The following is an 18,834-nucleotide window of genomic DNA, read 5'->3' as shown; positions in this document are numbered from 1 at the left end:
GTCTGCCAACAGCCATGCGTGTGATCCTGGAAGCTGATCTTCCCCCACTGTAACCTCGGGCTGACTGTGGCCCCAGAGCACATCTTGACTGCAACCTCATAAGAGATCTTGTGCCAGAACCACCCAACTCAGCCACTCCCAGATTCCTAACCCCAAGAAACTGTGAGATGATAGATGTTTGTCGCTTTAAGCTGCCGCATTTGGGGGCCATCGTGATGCAGCAACAGATCACTCATGCCCTCCTGTACTATGCAGTTGGGAGAAGCGAGGGCCTGCTGGGGAAAGTCACTTCCCAATTTCACAAAGGACAAGTGAGTGCTTGAAATTAACTCAAATATTTTGACTTCTTGTCTAGTGCTCTTTCCACTACATCAGACTTCCTCTCACTCCCATTTCCCACAAATAAACCAGAAGAATTGAATTTGGCAAACCTCTGCCTGCTTGTGAGCGCAGATTTTTCTGGTATGAGCGGGATGGACATAGCAGGGGACGCAGTGATGACAGAGAATTGGTGGGGACAGAGGGCCATTTAAGGGGCTGTTTGAGAGTATAACAACCTCCACATCTGCCCTTCTCCCCAGGGCTCGCTTTTTGGCTGATATGGGAAGTTCAACCCACGCGTATGAATTCTGAATTTAATACAGAACTTACCACCCAGAAATGACTGGGTGAAGTAAGTGTAATTTGCCTGTGTTTATTTTTTTTATTATGAACTTAAGCAAAGTTTATGGAAAAAAGGAACCCGATGATCACGAAATGTAGCTATTTACATCTCTCCAAGCTCTCTTTGTGAGTGTTCTTTGCACAGCTGTAATGGCCTGTGCAGACTCCGTAGTGTTTGCCTTCCTCCCTCAGCAAGTGTTCTGTTGTGCCCCGGGCAGGCCCTGTGCAGCTGGGAGCTCAGAGCCCACTGTGTCTGGCTCTCCCAGACCACCCTCCTGTTCACTCCATCCCGTGCTGCTGTCCATTCCTGCTTCTCTGATCCCTTGGCTCTGCCCCAGCTCCTCTCCCACCCAAGCCTTCTTGCCTGGCTCACTCGTTGGAGCACAGCTGCATGCTCAGGCGTAGCATCTTGACACTCCCTCAGCTCCATGTTGGGCTTGTCCCCGGATCCTCATGCTGCAGAGGCAGGAGGCACACTCCTGTGCTCCTCTGAGCCCTGGAGGCTGCACAGCCTCGTTGTTGATGCGGGGCCCGAGATGTCACTGCTTGTGACAATTTAACTTCCCTGGTGACTCAGGCCACCCTGGTTCTTAGCGTGTCTTCCTCTGGTCTCTCCCACCCTGCCTGAATCACAGAAGCAGAGGGCTTGTTAGAATGCGGGTGCCGGGCCCTCACCCAGTCCTTCTGAATCTGGAGAAGGGGCTGGGAATCTGCATTTTTACAACCTCCCCGGGTAATGCTGGTACCTACTACAATGGGAGAATGACGGCTCTGCTGTTGCCCCTTGTTTACAACTTGGAGCTTTGAAAAACGTCTTGATTGGCCTGGTGTTTTAGAAAATCTTGGAGAGACTGTCAAGAGCAACCTCGATTCTCTGAGCCTAAGTCCTCAGATGGACTGACCTTGCCTTCACCTCCATTTTCTCCTGGCCACCTGCCTCCTTCTCTTCCCACGATCTCTTTTCACCTACGGCAACAGCAGATCAGAAAAAGCCAGGACGTCATTCTCATTGGTCTGCTCAGCTTCCCTGGAAGCCCGGGCAATGGTTTCTGAGGGAGGCACTGGCAATTATTGGCCAAAATGAGGGCTAAGAATTTCCGATTGGCCTCTAAGAGTTGGTTTTATGTGTACTGTGCATGTAGGATGGATCACATGGGTGTGGGGGGGTGGTCCATACCATGGGTGGGCTTTGGAGGAGGCGCCTGGTGGGTGGGCCTCGCAGAGTCCTCTCTTGCATCCGCCCGCCCTATCGTGGGGGCCAGTTCCCCAGGGCTTCCAAGTCAGTGTTTCCTCCCAAATAGAGGAAACCCTTCCTGACTCACCCGGGGTTTCCAAACTATCCCTCACTGCTCGGTCGTGGGGGGCAGGACCCCATCCTGGACCTCAGAGTGGTCCGTAGGGCGGTTCCATAGGATGAGGAGTTCTGGATAGATGGCCCGGGAAGTCCTTTCCAGTCTGAGGCTTTGTGTTATTTGCTGCAGATAGAGGTCCCTCAGTGCCACCAAGATCCCACCCTGGACATGACCTCCTCTCCTCCCAGGGTGACTGGACCTACAGTGTTGTGGCATGATCCAGTCCCCTTGTGAGCGGAGACCAAAACAGGGCTCCAGTCCCAGAGTCCTGGGAAAACCAACAAGGCTGAAGCATCAGTCAATCCAACATAGAGAGGCAGGTTGGAGGGGCTTAGAGTGCCATGGGCTGCAGGCATGTCTGCTGACCTCTGTGCGCACTCACGCTCCCACTCCCAGTGCCCTCCGAGCGAGGTGGTAGCAGCCAAGCTGCAGCTAGCTCCTGGCTTTGTAGCTTTGCTTTGAGGCCTGGGATGCCTACATTCTCCCCAAAGCAGTTCCCCTAACTACCTGCCCCCTGAGAAACAGCCCCAACCCTTAGAGAATCCAGGGGTGGATGCACAGTGGAAGATGTAATAGGAGTCTAAGCAAAGCCACAGAGAGACACAGGCTGCAGCCCCCAACCCTGACAGCTGTTCTTCCCTGTATGACGGGCAGACACAGCCTCAGCCTGGAAATGCCCTTCTGGGTGTCATCTGGTGACTTCTACCACTCAAATTTTGGGTCTTAAGGGATGTTAGTCAAGAGAGCAATTGTTGTTCACAGCCCAGGATGACCTGTCCTTGATGCACCTTGTCATGGGCCCATCTCCTCTCCTGCCAGTCACCGAGATTCCTTGGCTCTCTTGGCAAGCCCTAACCTGTCAGTCCTCCATACAGGCACCCCAGGGAGGAGGCTGCCTTGGGCAGAGGAACTGAGACCCTCATCTCCTTCACCTCTGCCCTCGGGCCCCATGAGTGAGACAGGCTGAAGCCTCCTCAGATTCTGGGGCCTTTGGTTCAGGGGCAGGAGCTATTCTATTCATTTGATACTGACTTCCATAGCTGAGGAATGAGCCCATAAATCCTGACCCAGACACATGACAGCAATGGCCAGTGGAACAGGGTGGATGCAAAAAGTTGCCGTGAATGGGAGAGAGGAGCCAGGGTATGGAGTGGACAGAAAAGGCTGACCTTTTCCCCTCAAAAGAAAGATGATCCAAAGGTGTTACCCTCACAAACGTGGTTAGGGCTGCAATAGAAAAGAAGCTTCTAGTCCTTCTGGTCCCTGACCCTGGGCAGGTCAAGCAATATCTCTAGGCCTCAGTTTCCCTATTGGTAAAATGTCTGGATATACTGATTGATTGACAGTAAGGGTTGTCCCACCATTTGTGTTCTATGTTTTATATCTCTTCTGTAAATTTCTAGTTTCCCAAAGGGTATGTTTGGGGGAAGAGTAGCTGAGAAGACAGAGAGTGCAGTCCTTGAAGGCAGGCGTGAGGGGAGCGTGCACAGGAAGGTGTTTCCCAGGATTAGAGAATTATTTTCTCCATTCTGAAGATGGGGAAATAGCTTCAGAGAAGCTGAGTGAGCCCAGGGCTGCAGTGTGGCTGAGCTGGGTTTTGGACTGCACTTTCTGTTGCTCTTTCTGTAGAACTGTCCCTGCCTTTCTCCTTCCAACTCCATTTGCCAGAGTCCCTCCACCCTCTAAGTCCCTCTCAGTGGCATCTCCATGTGGCCTTCCCTGGCCCCCCAAGCAGAATCGATTGCTCCCCACCATGCCCAATGGCACCTTGTCTCCCCTGCTCTTGCCCCCTTGACTTCTCCTTGTACCAGAGACAGTCCACCTGTCACAGTGGCCTGGGAGCCCCTCGAAGGCTGGGACTTCCACTTCTGAAGTCTTTCTCTCCTGGCCCTGCCACAAGGAATGGCACAGAGTAGGTACTCTGGGAACAGGCATGAAATTGAGGTTACCCAGAGGGTCCTTCTCCTTCAACATGTGGGTTCCTCACATCTGTCACCTCCCTTTTGGCCTTAGAGGTGTGACTGTCTGTGTAACACCCAGCCCAGCCCCTAGAATAGTCCTGTATGTTGAAGCCCATGCCCCAGTGTAGACAGGCGGCTGGGAGGGAACTCCTTCGGTTAATTATGCCCCTCTCTATGAGGGGCTTCTAGACTAGGCGGGAGAGTGGGGATCCTGGATCCCCTGCCCCTTCCTAGAGAGAGGAGGTTGGTGAGTCCCCGCATCTAGCCCTCTGAGCTGTCATGGCTGTGACCTCCCCATCTTTCCATGACCCATTCTCACCGACAGCAATGGGAGGTCAGAAGAAGCCCATATGTCATTCTCATGGTCCATCACCTTTTGTTGGGAGCCCAGTGAGGACAAGAACGAAGTGTGGCTTACGTTTGCTCTGGACTCCCAGCTCTGTGTGCGGGGCATGGAAAGGAATCAAAGAAGGATTTTTGGAGCTGAATAGAATGTTTTATTACTATTTGGCCCAGGATTGTTAGACTTAAAGGATGGCCAAACATCAGAAGGACCCTCGAGCTCAAGCGATGAGCCCAGCCCCGTGTTGGGCATGAGTCTATCTGAGGGTCCAGGACGAGATTTGCTCAAGGCCACGTGGAGCTGTCTGCCTACGTTCACTCTGTGGTCTGTGCCTTCTCCCTCCACAGGGGAGACTGTGCACGGTGGGCCAGGTGGTTTCAGGGAGTGGCAACCCAGGGGCAGTGGAAATAGCGTAGGCTTTGGAGTCAAAAAGACCTGAGTTTGAATATGGCTCCACATATCCCCGTGTGTTGCCTTGGCAATGACTTCGTGTTTCTGGGTTTCACTTATTTTATAAAAGGGGAATAATGTCCACTGTGAAGTTTGCTGTCATGTTTAAAAGGAGGTAATGTTTGGCTAGGCGTGGTGGCTCATGCCTATAATCCCAGCACTTTGTGATCACCAGGTCACAAGTTCGAGACCAGCCTGACCAACATGGCAAAACCCCTCCTCTACTAAAAATATAAAAATTAGCTGGGCGTGGTAGTGCACACCTGTATTCCCAGCTATTCTGGAGGCTGAGGCAGGAGAGTCGCCTGAACCTGGGAGACAGAGGTGGCAGTGAGCGGAGATCGTGCCACTGCACTTCAGCCTGGGTGACAGAATGAGACTCTGTCTTAAAAAAAAAAAAAAGAAAAGGAGGTAATGTTTGCAGACTGCCTGAATGCACAGTAGCTACTCAAGAAGTAGTGTAGCCCGAGGCATTCCGCTTCCCTGTTGGCGGGGACAAGGGGATCCATTTTTGTCCCTGTGGGGCCTAAGAAGGAGTTCATTCCCTAGTGTTCCTCAACTCTAGTTACATCCATGTGCCACCGATTTCCCCTTCTCTGAGGTTGCCCAGGGGATAAAGGGGGATTGGCTGTGGGAGGATGGCCTTTCTTCCCTGCTGTGCTGCTGGGGCCAAGAGCGGCCACACAGAAACTTGCTCAAGATCTTCTTTGGCAGAATCTAGGTCCCTGGGTCCTCACCCTGCCAGCGGTGTGACCTGGGAAGCTTCTTCTCCTCTCTGAGCCTCAGAGTCCCCCTGAGATTTCACAGGATGCCGACCTGCCTTGTCTGCAGCTTGGGGCTGTTGCAAAGACCCAGGAAAGCATTTTACACACAGCAGAGTCCTGTGCAAACGCCGCGAGTTATCACAATTTTCTTGTAAGCACCATTATTTTCTTAAAGAAACTTCAAGAAGTAAAAGAGCCTTATACTATATCTTGCAAAACAAATTTTTTAGCAGCAGAAAAAAAAATGGAGGAGAGGTTAAAAAGAAAAAAAAAGATTTGAGCCAACAGCTTCGGCTCCCTTGTCAGCCAACTAGAGGAAAGAAGTGAGTAACAGAGGTTTGTTTCCAAGGGAGCCTGTCTGAGCCAAGAAGAGCTGTTGCCAACCCAGCCAGGGCCGGAGGCCAAGGCCTCATGGGGGGCCAGCTGCCTGTTCACCCTTCCAGACCTCATTTCTCCTACTGCATGTTAGACCAGGGTGCTGCAGTCAGGGTGCCAGAGGGCCTCGGGGCCTGGCTTCTCCAGGCTGGATCTGCTTCTCTTCCTCCTCCACGGAAGAGTCTCGAGGGAGGGTAGGAAGGAGAAAATCCAAACCCCTTGCTGGGTGTATGTTTCTGAGGCTTAACCAGAATCTGTCCCGTGACTGCCCAGCTGTAAATCAGGGCCAGAGGGATGGTGGTGGGGACAGGGAGGAGACTGGGGAGTGTCTGGGGAAGGGCTCGGAGCCTTTGGGGAGGACCTGGGAGGTTAGGATGGCGGCAGGAGAGGCCCCTTCTCTTGCTTTCTCTGCCTGCCTCCGAGCTGGCTCACCGACCGGGTGACTTCTGTGCCCTTTCCTTGTTTCTTGCCTTTCACAGCTGCCTCCCAGCTCAGGTTCCATAGCTGTCCCTGAAACACAGGCACAGCCCTTGGCACAGCCTCCCTTCCCCTCTTCCCCTCCTTGCCCTCCCCAGTGGGCCATCCAGGCCTGGGCTGGCTCTCGGGAGGCCCGCGCTCCCCGGGCTGCCTGTGGGTGATGCAGGGAGCACTGCTCTGCCTGGCTTGGGCTTCTGTGCCTTCCTCATGTTGCAGGGTGGGTGGGGACTGTGGCAGTGGGCATGCTGCCGAGTTGGGAAGTCCTGAAAGCTTCCCAAAGCCCAGTTAGAAAGGAACGAGGGGGCGGACTTGGCCAGAACCCTTGCCGGGCAGCCGCCATCAGCAGCCACTGAAACCTTACCTGGCCCAGCCTGCGGCGCTGACTGATGAATGGGAGGCCAGCCAGGAAGGGGCTTCCTCCTGCCAGATGCTCCATGAGCACCGGCCAGTGGCTTTGACTGACGTGTCATTCCTTTTCACCAAGTGTTAAAAGATGAAGGAAGCTGGTGGAAAGACCTGGCTCCAAGACAGGAGGGCAGATGGCAGGCTGGGCACGTGTTTCTTCCCTGGCCTGGTGTGGTCACACCGTTCACCTATGCCTGGAGAGAAAAGGTCGGAGTCAGCCCTAGAGTCAGCCCCTCCAACCCCCTTGTTTTACAGACTGGGAAACTGAGGCCTGGCAAGGGGAAGGGACTCACCCAGTGACTTCAAGGCTCTCAGCCCTGTGCCATTTCTCTCACCCTCTGCTGTCTGTCACTGAACCAAGCAAGCCCAGACTGCCCAATGGATCAATGGATCAAAAGTTTGAAAATTAGCTGATTGGAGCCAGGGGCTGCATTTCTCAAAGAAAAAAGATATTTCATGATCATGCCAGAGGACCTTGGGGCCTGGCTTCTCCACTTCCCCGTTCCCAAGGGTCTCCTCCTTTCCCTCCCTTCCCTCCCTTTTCTTTTCTCTTCTCTTCTCTTCTCTTCTTTTTGAGACAGAGTCTCACTCTGTCACCCAGGCTGGAGTGCAATGGCAGGATCTCGGCTCACTGCAACCTCTGCCTCCCAGGTTCAAGGAATTCTCCTGCCTCAGCCCCCAGAGTAGCTGGGATCACAGGCAGCTGCCACCACACCCAGCTATTTTTTTGTTGTTGTATTTTTAGTAGAGATGGGGTTTCACCATGTTGGCCAGGCTGGTCTCTATCTCCCGACCTCAAGTGATCTGCCCACCTCAGCCTCTCAAAGTGCTGGGATTACAGGCGTGAGCCACCACGCCCAGCCAGACCATTCCTTTCTAAGGCATGAGTCAGGATGGGCATTTATTGGAAAGGATTTTCTTATTCCAGTTAATTTCCAGATGCTGAAATTTCAGGTAAAATAATAAGGGGCAAGTTCTGGGCTGTGAGTGAGTGAATGAGTGTGTGTGTGTGGTCACACGTGTGTGTGCTCAGACTCATTCAGGGTGGGAATCTTTTGGGTCACAAAGGGGCCTCATGGGCCTCTGCTTTCAGGATGAGCTGGTTGTTCCGGCTTCTCAGCCTCCTCCTCTCCCTGTAGCCGAGTGAACGTATTCTCCAGGACCTCTGTTTTCCTGGCAGCATCTCCAGTGGGGAGCGGAAAGAGGAGGGGAGTCGGGAAGACCTGGGGAGGGGTCTGAGAGGGCATTTGAAACGGGGGCTTCATGTGGTGGAAGGGGGAAGCGGAAAGACCATGGTGTTACTATTATTGTAGTTGCCAATGACACCTCACCCCACCCCACCCCACCCCCACCCCACCCCACCCCCACCCCACCCCACCCCCATCCCACCCCCACCCCACCCCCATCCCACCATTGCACCCCCACCCCACCCCCACCCCACCACCCCCACCCCACCCCCATCCCACCCCCATCCCACCCCCACCCCACCCCCACCCCACCCCACCCCCACCCCACCCCCACCCCACCCCATCCCACCCCCACCCCACCCCACCCCATCCCACCCCCACCCCATCCCACCCCCATCCCACCCCCACCCCACCCCAACCCACCCCCACCCCACCCCCCCACCCCCACCCCACCCCCCCACCCTACCCCCATCCCACCCCCACCCTACCCCCACCCCACCCCCACCCCACCTCCACCCCACCCCACCCCCACCCCACCCCCCCACCCTACCCCCACCCCACCCCCATCCCACCCCCACCCCCACACTACCCCCACGCTATCCCCACCCCACCCCTGCCACTCTGCTGTGGCCCTTGTCATTTATCACTTATTCTGCAACAGCCTCTAGACTGGGGTCCGCACCGACAGCCTTCCCCCTTCAGCCCCAGGGTCCCTGGACTCCCCTTGCTAGGGTGATCTTGGGCCTAACAGATATTTCAGCCTTGTCTTTCACCGCCCCCTTGGCTTTTTGTTGCGATTGAACACTAACCATTCTGCAAACCTTCTCCTGGCCTCCTGGCCTCCGTGTTTCCCTTGCCAGCCTCTGCAGCCTTGGCTTGGCTCATGCTGTCCACTTCCTCCCTCCTCTCCAGCCACACAAATCTCCTTTCAGTCCTTGGACCAAGCAAGCTCATTCCCACCTCTGCCCCACACAGTGGAAGATGTAATAGGAGTCTGGCGTTTCTCTGCCTGATGCCCCTTCCCACTAATGACCAACCCCCCTCGTCCTGCCTAGCTCCCACCTCTCCGTGCAGCTGAACTTCCCGTCTGCTCCCTTAGCTCCCTGCCACTCTCTCCTTTCATCTGCATGTCTCCCTTCACAGAATGTAAAACTGAAGTTTGAAATTGTCAGTAATTTCTCCTTCTTCACATGACAATGAACTCCTTGAGGGCAAGGCGAGTCCTCATTCACTGTAGGCCTACCAGTATTTGGCCTTTAGCAAGCACTTAATAAAACATCTCTTGAGTAAAAATGATCGCTTTCTTACTGGCCTGAGAGTCCCTAAGAGGCAAGACCCACCTCTGCATCACCAGGCTATCCCCCACAGTACCCATCTCATAGGCTGTCCATAAATTCTTAGTAAATCGAATTTCAGTGATGCCACAACTGGGGAGAGTCATCAACAGTGTCTTCTATTGCTAAACACCTCCCTGCTTGCAAAAAACTTCCAGGCTGTCTTGGGTAGCAACCATTCTTGGTTTTCAAAGGTGAAAAGCAATTTGCCACAAGCAGAGAATGACAAATACTCAGGATGGAAGAAGAAGGGAGGGAAGCAATTATGGGAGGCGGGAGGGAGGGGAGAGCAGGCTGTGAACCCTCTCTCTTGAGTGAGAAGGAAAACAAAGAAAGGTTCTTCTCAGAAAATCCCATTGGCTCTTTAAGGGACCAGGAAACCACTTTTGTCCTCTTTTCCCTGTGAAGTCTCAGGATCTGTGAGCACAAAGCCTGGAGGTGCCGGCAGGGACCTTGTGAGTCACCAGAGGGAGAAACTCGCATGGTTCAAAATGTGAGGTTTAAAAATATCTCCACCAATATTCATAATCCCCATGCACTCTGGGCCGTTGGCAATTCAACATGAAATTCTCTTTTGGTCATTCAACTATATTTGTTGAGCTCTATTGGTGCCTGCACTCCTGGTACTTAAATTTTCAGGTAAGGAGACAGATGAAACACACACAGAAACAAACAAGAAGACATCAGAGAGTGCTCTACAGAAAATTAGCATGAGGCAGTGATGCAGAGAGAGCTCAGTCAGGAAAGGCCTCCTGGAGGAGGCAACATCTGAGCGGAGGTGGAGATGCTCCGAGGAGCTGGCTGCAGAGACATGAAGAGCATCCCAGGCAGAGGGCACAGCACTGGCTCCAAGGTCTGAAGAGGGAGGAGAGAGAGAACCACGTCAGGTGGGTCCCAGAAGCAGCAGGTATCAGATTGGGCTTATCTCCTCCAACCTGTCATTCAGGTGGCATGGAGCTTGGTGAAAGTGAATGGGGACTCTGGAGACGTGGCTCTAGATCTAGTTCTGCCACTGATTTGTCCCAGGACAGGCCTTGGGCACGATGCTCTCCCGCTCTTGTTTTCTAGGTCCTGTGAGATACTGTCCTTCACTTCTTCTGGGTGACATCTGAGGACCTGCAGCCCTTCCCATGCACATCCATTGTGGTTCAGATGAAAACAGGATGAAATGTAACCTGGTCTGATGACATTAATTTGCCTGAAGGAGCCCAGCACCCTGTCATTTAGAGCTGCATTTTCCTGGGGGCCTGGGCTGGGCCCCCTTTTAAGATGAAGGCTGCTCCTCCACCCTCCTGACACTTGGTTGCTGGTTTTCCTCACACCTGCAGCCAGTCCACAGCTGGCCGCCTGCTGGCCTAGCTCCAGGCCGACGGGGTGGCTGGATAGGCAGGGAGCTGCACGCAGCCTTGCAGTTCCAGCCTCAAGAGTCGACGGCAGCCTCCCTAGGTACGGGCCACTGCCTGGCACTTTCCTCCCCTCCTGCCTCGGGTGGCTAGGGTGTGGATTTTGGCCGGTGAACGCCACGCATCAAACTCGTGTGTGGCAGCTGGGGGACCACCCAGCCCTGAGCAGTCGGCCCGCCGCATTGCAGGGTGGGTTGTTTTCTTGCTCGGACTTGTTTTTCCTGGCACTGCAGAGGCCACATGCTAACTTCGTGGCAGTAAGTGTGAGGCGCCTCCGTGGGCTCTTAGCGAGGGTAAAGAGATGCTTTTTTTTTTTTTTTTGCATACGCAGAAAGTTATGTGGGAACAGAACCATGTATAACCCATTAAACTGCCTGTCCTGATGGACGCCCAGGCCGCTCCTACATGTGGATAATGTGTACAAGATGTGTAGCGCTTGGGGCGGCACCAGCAGACGCTCTGGCCAAGCACTTATGTTCTAAATAACCCTCTTAGGCAGCGCTTGCTAATTAATACCAGGGATAACCTCACAGCCCTCGGTGAACAGAGAAGCCTGGAATCTCCAGGAAGTGGGAGGATCCTCTGATATCCTTAACTCGTGATCTCCTTTCCAGAATCACCTCCCCACAACCACGTGTGTCCAATCTAGCACAGACACTTCTAGTGACCGGAGGTGTGCCGGCCAAGGACTCAGTCCGTCCTCTGTTGGAAAGTTCCTATAGCAGTCAAAATCTGCCCTCCATAGACGTTTGCTCTAGGGCCCTCATCAGACCCTTTGGGGTCAGATAGAGTCCAATCCCTTCTTATAGGACTGCCCTTGGCTATTGGAAGATAGTTCTCACCATCAGGGTTGAACCACCTGACACGGTTCTCCTGCACCTGGTTTTGACCCCCTTCCCCATTCTATCCAAGCTCCATTTACTTTCCTAGAAACATGGTTCCCTCGGTTTGCTCTGAGTAGCCCAGAGGGAGAGCGGGACAGGAGAGTGCCTCGCTTCCTCTGAGAGGTAGGCAGTTCTCTCCATTAAGTAAGAGAATGAGAGGTGAGCTCCAGGCCCCCTACAGCTCCCTCCTGGGGCTCTGCTCGGGGTCATCCACTTGTCCTGCCCTCGGGTGGGCAGACACCAACTCTGTCAACCACAACGGGCCTGGCCGGGCTGCTCGTTGGGCCTCCAGGGATGCCTGAGGACAGCTCCAATCTGCGGGCCAGTGACTTACACCCTCCCTGGCCTTCATTTCTCCTCATATGTGAAATTGAATTATGAAACCAGGTCAATAAGATTTTATGAAACCCTAGTAGGGAGAGGCTGGGCGTGGTGGCTCATGCCTGTAATCCCAGCAATTTAGGAGGCCGAGGCGGGCAGATACCTGAGGTTAGGAGTTTGAGACCAGCCTGGCCAACATGTTGAAACCCTGTCTCTACAAAAATACAAAAAAATTAGCCGGGTATGGTGGCGGGTGCCTGTAATCCTAGCTACTCGGGAGGCTGAGGCAGGAGAATCATTTGAACTTGGGAGGGGGAGGTTGCAGTGAGCCAAGATCACACCATTGCACTCCAGCCTGGGAGACAAAGTGAGACTCCGTCTCAAAAAAAAAAAAAAAAAAAAATAGGGAGAAGTTCTCGTGGGAGTATCATGGCTTGGGTACCCTCACAGCTGCCTGACACCGTAAGACTGAGCAACTAGGAAGGGGCACAGTGGAGGTCACTGCCCCATGGCGCAGCTGAAGAAACAGGCTCAGGGGATGAAATGACTCGCCATGGTCCCACAGGTGGATGGCAGCACTGCCCAGGAACTGGAACCCAGTGCTGTTTTGAGGCCAAATGAGTGCTTTTCCCATGCCCTTGAGCAGCTTAGCCTCGTTGAGGGGGAAAGGATGAGACATGCTCAGGGTGCATCCACCAAATGATGCCTCTGTGTGTCCTGGGGCACAGGCTGGCACGGCTCAGAGCTCAGCCTGCATGCCCGCTCCCCTTGATGCTGTACTGTTTAGTTTATGAAGCCACAGGCGAGGGAGAGAGAGCAGCGTGATGGCCCCTCCTGCTGCAGCTCTCTGGCCTGGATACCAGGGACGGGGTGTGCCCACCCAGCCTGGGCCTGGAGGGGGCTCAGCCAGGGCGGCGGGTGACTGCTCGGCCATACTCCTCAGTGCCCGGAAGCCTGAGGGCACGAGGACTGGCTGTCTTCCCAGAAAACACAGATCACTGTCTGCCTGTTCTGTCCTGGAGCTCAGACCCAGCTCTGTCCCATGACAGGATCCAGGCGGCGGGTGGCGGGTGGCAGGCCCTCCCCTCTATCCCAGGGAAGAGAGCAGGCTCCAAGGCCTGGGAGAGCCTCCAGGCCAGGGTCTCCAAGCCAGGCCTCTGGGGCCTGTCCCCAGGACCTGGGGCTCCCTGGGGGCTGCTTGTGGCTGCATTCAGTGCAGGAGGCCAGCCTCTGGAGAGCTCAAAGGAAGGACTTTGTTTTCAGGGAAGAAGACAGGGCAAGGGTCACCTCCCCCTCCTTAATGAGTGACTGGCTCCAAAATGGCTTCTCTCCAATTGGTCTTTGCCAGGGCAGGGGTGACAGAGTCTGCTCTCAAGGGGGCAGCCTGAAGACTTCTGCGGGTTCTGTTGACAGGGCAGGAGCCCTGCCTTGCCACCCCCACCCAAGCATCTGAGCTGCCCCGGGCCTCTGCACAGCTCGACTCTGATGGAGGTAGCTCCAGGATGAGACTTGCTGAACCCCGGATCCGGCCACAAAGCGCAGAGCGCCTTTTCCTCCTGTAGAGCAGCGGGGTCAGGCCTGCGGTTGGAAGGGAAGGCTGATCCTGAGATGGGTGGAGCTTGAAGAAGCAGGATGATCCAGCAGGAAAGGAGCGAGCCAGTCAACACGCTTTTAATCAGGCACCCTGGGGCACTAGGCTCTAGCGACCCAGGGCAAAGAAATGAAGCAGTCCTCTTGTCAAGGTGGTGTCAGGCTTGTGTGAGGGGTGGAGGCGGAAAGGGGTGGGCAATGGGTGAGAAGGTGGCCATTTCTTCCTCTATGCCAGTTTTCAAAGTGGTGCCCTGGGCACGGCACGGTGGCTCACACCTGTAATCCCAGCACTTTGGGAGGCCGAGGTGGGTGGATCATCTGATGTCAGGAGCTCGACACCACCCTGGCCAACATAGTGAAACCCCGCCTCACTAAAAATACCAAAAAAAAAAAAAGAGCCGGCCGTGGTGGCGGGCGCCTGTAATCCCAGCTACTCGGGAGTCTGAGGCAGGAGAATCGCTTGAACCCCGGAGGTGGAGCTTGCAGTGAGCCGAGATGGCACCATTGCACTCCAGCCTGGGCCACAAGAGTGAAGCTCCATCTCAACAAAACAAAAACAAAAACAAAAAGTGGTGCCCCGGAAGAAACCTACAAGAAGTCAAATGAAAGGCCCTGCTTCCAGTCCCAGCCCTGCCACAGCCTCACGGCCAGAGACGGACTCAGTGCTCTTATCTGTGAAATGGGTGTTAGAACCGTGTCTCCTGAAAAGCCACCAAGTGTCTGGGGGATCTGGATGTGGGAGGGCTTTTTCGGCTGTGGGGGGCTTCATGGTGAGATGGAGCTGAGATCCTCTAGCAGGCCTGGTGGAGGCGCTCTGTCCTGGTGCCGGGAAGAGCTTCCTTGCCCACTAGGAGGAGCAGTCGGCACTGCCAGGGATGGATTCTCCGCGTGGCTGGATGGGAGGGCAAAGTCGGCTCGTGCTCCCCCTCTTCCCGCCCTCCCCCATCCCAGCAAGACCTTCTTCGTCCCCCGGTGCTGGCGGAATTTCAGAGGGCCTGGCTGCCAGGAAGGGTGGGGCTGCCAGACACGGCCGAGCCGCAGGGTGACCCGGCCAGTCCCGGAAACTCTCCAAACCTTGGACCTCAGCCGCACATCCGGCAATGCTGAGGGGTGGTGGCAGGGCCCGCCGGGGGACTGAGGGCGTGCGGGATACCTCTAAGGTCAGGTCACTGGAGATTTCCAATATGAGAAAGGAAGGGCTGCGTTTTATCCTATGTGAGGATCAGAAGGCTTCTCAGGGTTGACGGAAGTAGGGGGGCGGCCTTCCCAAATGCTTTCCTACTCCCAGGTGCTACCATAGGACTGAACGTGTATCCTAGACTCATTAATTCAACAAGAAACAGCCCAGACTTGTTGAAGAGTGTTCACTTTGTGCCGGGCACCATGCTAAGCTTGTTACACAAATCTTTCAAGAACTCAATGAGATGAGAACATTATGCCCATTTCATAGATGAGAAAACAGAGAATCTTTCAAGAACTCAATGAGATGAGATTATGATGATGCCCATTTCATAGATGAGAAAACGGAGGCTCGGGGGAGAAGAATCACTTGCCCAAGGTCACGTAAACACTAATTGTAGGAGTCTGGATTGACACCCAGGCAGGTTTGGGTGATTCCAAACTTTATGTCCTTAACTTTCCTGGAAGGCAGGACCCATAGTTTACTCAACCCTGCAGAATGCATGGTAGCCAGTGAAGATGTACTGAATGGGGCCTGCTGCATTTTTAGGGGACTGACTCTCTCCCATTATAGACTGATGAAAGGACATGAAATGCGTGCCAGAACTTAGCTCAGTGGCTGGCACGTAGCAGAAGCCAAGGTGCAGCTTTCCTCCCTCCTACCTGGTGCATCTGTGCTCCTGAATAACACTGTCAGCCTCTCCTTCGGTCCCTGTTTGGGTAAAGCTGTTAACAGTCCCAGTCAGGGCTGGGTGCGGTGGAAGGCCGAGGTGGGTGGATCACCTGAGGTCAGGAGTTCGAGATCAGCCTGGCCAACATGGCGAAACCCCATCTCTACTAAAAATACAAAAATCAGCTGGTCACGGTGGCGCATGCTTGTAATCCCAGCTACTCGGGAGGCTGAGGCAAGAGATCCCTTGAACCTGGGGGTTGGAGGTTGCAGGGAGCCGAGATCACGCCACTGCACTCCAGCCTGGGCAACAGAGCAAGACTCCCAACTAAAAAAAAAAAAAAAAAAAAAAGGGAGAGAGAAAAAAGTCTCAGTCAGAACCCATCAGCCTGAGGGAGTGAGAGGCCTTAGGAGTGGGTGGGAGAGGAGAAGGCAGAGTCTGTGGCTCTCTCTCCTGCATCCCAGATGGCCTGGGTTTGGGAGTGGAGAGCAAAGACACCTGCTTCCTTTGCTGAGGTCGCTGAGGAAGCCCCTCCTCTCCTGCCTTGATGGAGGTGACACGGACCTGGAAGCTTGGCCCGCGCAGAGCCCTGAGAGGCTGAGTCACATGGTCTGACCCATGGACGTGAGAGGCACCAACACTGCGTCATAGCGTCGGAGGAGGCCAGGCCTGGTGGGGCCTCGTGCAGCTGAGCGTGAGAAGAAAGGGGCCTGTGGGAGGACAGCTGGGGCCGGCTCCAGGCCCCCTGGTCCCCACACAGAGCCAAGGCTGCACTTGGGCGGCCTCCGCACGCACAGGCCAACACAGACCTGATCTTCCTTCCTGGAACCTCCTTCCTGGCCCTGCCTCTCTGACCGTCAGTGCGGTGTTGAGATTGAACTGTCCCATACTTCTGTCATTTTAACCCTCTCTGGGCTGGGCCTCAACAAGTTCACTGTGACACGGAGACAGGCAGAGTCCAGGTAGAAAACATAATTCGTTCTGGAGACCTTAATAGAGGGGAACTGCTTGGAAAGGTACTGAAAGATGAAAGTGCAAACATGGGGAAAGGTGACCTACAGAGCACAGGACAGGGAGACGCCACCATTCCTGGGCTGCGGACACAGAGAGGAGGTGGTGTTTTCAGAACCCAGTGAGAGCTAAAACCGTGGGCGAGATTCCCTGGCAGGAGCTGGGACCCCAGAGGAGGAGCAGTCAGATAAAGGGAGACAGCTTCCTCCCTCTTCCTCCTCACAGTCTCCTGGCAGTGGGAGATGGGGACCTTGGCAAATGTAGCTTGCAGGGGTGGGTCCCCTGTGACGAAAGAGAGCAGAGGGAGGGCAGGGCGTGGATCTGAGGCCAAACAAGCACAGGAGCTACCTAATCGTCAGCTAGTCAGACCTTCACAAAAGACCTGAGGCAGGAGAATTGCTTGAACCCGACGGTGGAGGTTGCAGTGAGCCAAAATTTCACCACTTCACTCCAGTCTGGGCAACAGAGTGACACTCCAGTCTCAAAAAAAAAAAAAAAAAGAAAAAGAAAAAAGTCCCAGGGGGAAAAAAATGTCGCATCCCTCCAACAGGCCGATCCAGAGGACTAGCCCCTGAAAAGTAAACTTGCCTCTGGAGATAATTCCCAAATCCTCTATGGGTGATTGCAATTTGTGGTAACGTCCAAACATTTTCTCTGTCCAGAGTGAGACAGGGAAAGAGGATAATTTTTGGAGGATTATCTGTTTTCTGTGCATTTCTCAAAAGATAGGGGAACTTCTGGTGCTTAAACAAACACCAGGTATTCTGTTATAACATAACATCAGTCTTCAAGGATGAAGGACCTGAGGCCAGCAGTGAGACAGACTGACAGGCATGGGACGAGGGGGTGCTGGACTTGGAACCCAGAGCCTGAGGATGTCCCAGCTCAGACTATTCACTCCTCTTGGAGCCTCGGGCTCTGCATCTTTCAAAGGGGACTCTGCGTTTTTCAGCGTTCTGTAGAAGTGAATGACAAGATGGGAGACAGGGAGGTTGCGGATGAGTGCTCTGATAGAAGGCTTCTGCCTGGAAACAAGCACTCTCCTAGCAGAGCTGCTAAGCTCTGTTTTGCAGCTAATATCACAACACCCTTTGGAGGGGGCACCTATAAACCTGACCTCATAACCATGGAATCAGAGACAGCTGGACTCAAGAGCCAGCTTGTCCAACCTCTCCCTTAAAGGAAGAGTTTGCTCTCCAAAGTACTCAGACTCTTTTCCTCCCTCCATCTTTATCTTCTGTCCCCTTCCCTCTTTTTCTTCCCCCCTTCCACACATACTTCGGCGCACCAACTGTCAGGCACTGCGCTGGGTGCTGTGTCTGCAGCAGGGAATGGAGACAGATGTGGGGTGCTCCCCTCACAGAGTTCACAGTCTAGCACTTGAAAGTTTCTGCAAGCGATCTCTGTTGAATACCCCTGATAACAGGATGCTCACTACCTTCTGAGACAGCCTATTTTGTGGGTTATTTTTCCCTTATTTAAACTCTGTCTCTGTTATGCTTATTCAGACCCCTGGAGCTATATAGTATAAGTCTGACTCCGTTTCCTATGTCACAGCCCTTGAAACTTGGGAAAATAAACACATTATACCCAGCAAGTATTCTCACTCTCCAAGTTGCACTTGTGAAAGGGAAGCTGGTTCTCCATGAAGTTAAATTTCATGAGGTCCTGATAGCCCAGGACAGGCTCTAATCTGGGTGCCTGGGCTCTGTTTCTGGTGCACCTGGGGCTGAGGGAAGCTGTGTGGTAGAGACTCATGAGGGGACACCGGCAAAGGTTCTCAGGTGGTGAGGGAGGCGGGCTTCAGTGGAGCAAGGGGGTCCGTCGGTCTGGAAGGTGGGGTGTATGTAAGGCAGGCTCTGGCCATCTGCCCAGGACAAGCCTGAGCTCCAGCGTTTCTGCTCTGATTCACAGCTTCCTCTCTTCCCAAAGGAATCCCCTTTACAGTTCTCGCAGCCTGACCTCAGCGTCCCTGTGAATGTCGACGGACAGCTGCGCAGAGTGCAGCCACCGCGGCAGCTCTGCCGGGTGCCAGCTGGACGTGCTTGGCGGCCAGGCCCTGGGAGCCACCTCTCGGGATGTCAGAGGAGAGCTGCAGGCCGCCCTTCCGTCAGCAGGAAGCCCAGCCACAAACACTTGGACAGGAACCCGAGTGCTGGCCAGCTGAGCAAGCTCTGATTTCTCTTGCGTCTGAGGGTTTGGCCCAGGGCAGAGGAAGGCGAGCCAGGTGCTGCAGGCTGCACTGCCGGGGCCGCGGACTCCCCCTTGGGCTGGGAATGTGGGTTCAAGGGTGTGAGCGGAAAAGCATCATCCAGACTGGGGCAGAAGGAGGTGCTTCCTGGAGGAAGGGCGAGGGAGCAGGGAACACAGCGTTTACCAGCGCGAGTCCAGCTGGCTGAGAATGCGCAAAGACCCCTTTGTGATCGCGCCGGACAAAGTGTGTTCCTTGGTCCAGTCCTTAGTC

The 18,834-nt window shown here is 54.4% G+C and overlaps 1 long non-coding RNA gene across 1 annotated transcript; it reads right to left on the bottom strand.

Moving 5' to 3' along the window:
- Positions 1-4,439: 4,439 nt before the first annotated feature.
- LOC130541412 (uncharacterized) lies at positions 4,440-7,177 on the bottom strand. The gene is made up of 3 exons (XR_008955465.2): positions 7,084-7,177; positions 6,747-6,984; positions 4,440-6,418 (listed from the first exon to the last, which is right to left on the bottom strand). It is a non-coding gene; the product is annotated as an uncharacterized LOC130541412 (long non-coding RNA).
- Between the last annotated feature and the right edge of the window lie 11,657 nt (positions 7,178-18,834).

The sequence above is a fragment of the Pan paniscus genome, chromosome 2 (genome assembly GCF_029289425.2).
Source record: "Pan paniscus chromosome 2, NHGRI_mPanPan1-v2.0_pri, whole genome shotgun sequence".
Taxonomy (NCBI): Eukaryota; Metazoa; Chordata; class Mammalia; order Primates; family Hominidae; genus Pan; species Pan paniscus.
This window is presented reverse-complemented; position numbering and strand designations above follow the sequence as displayed.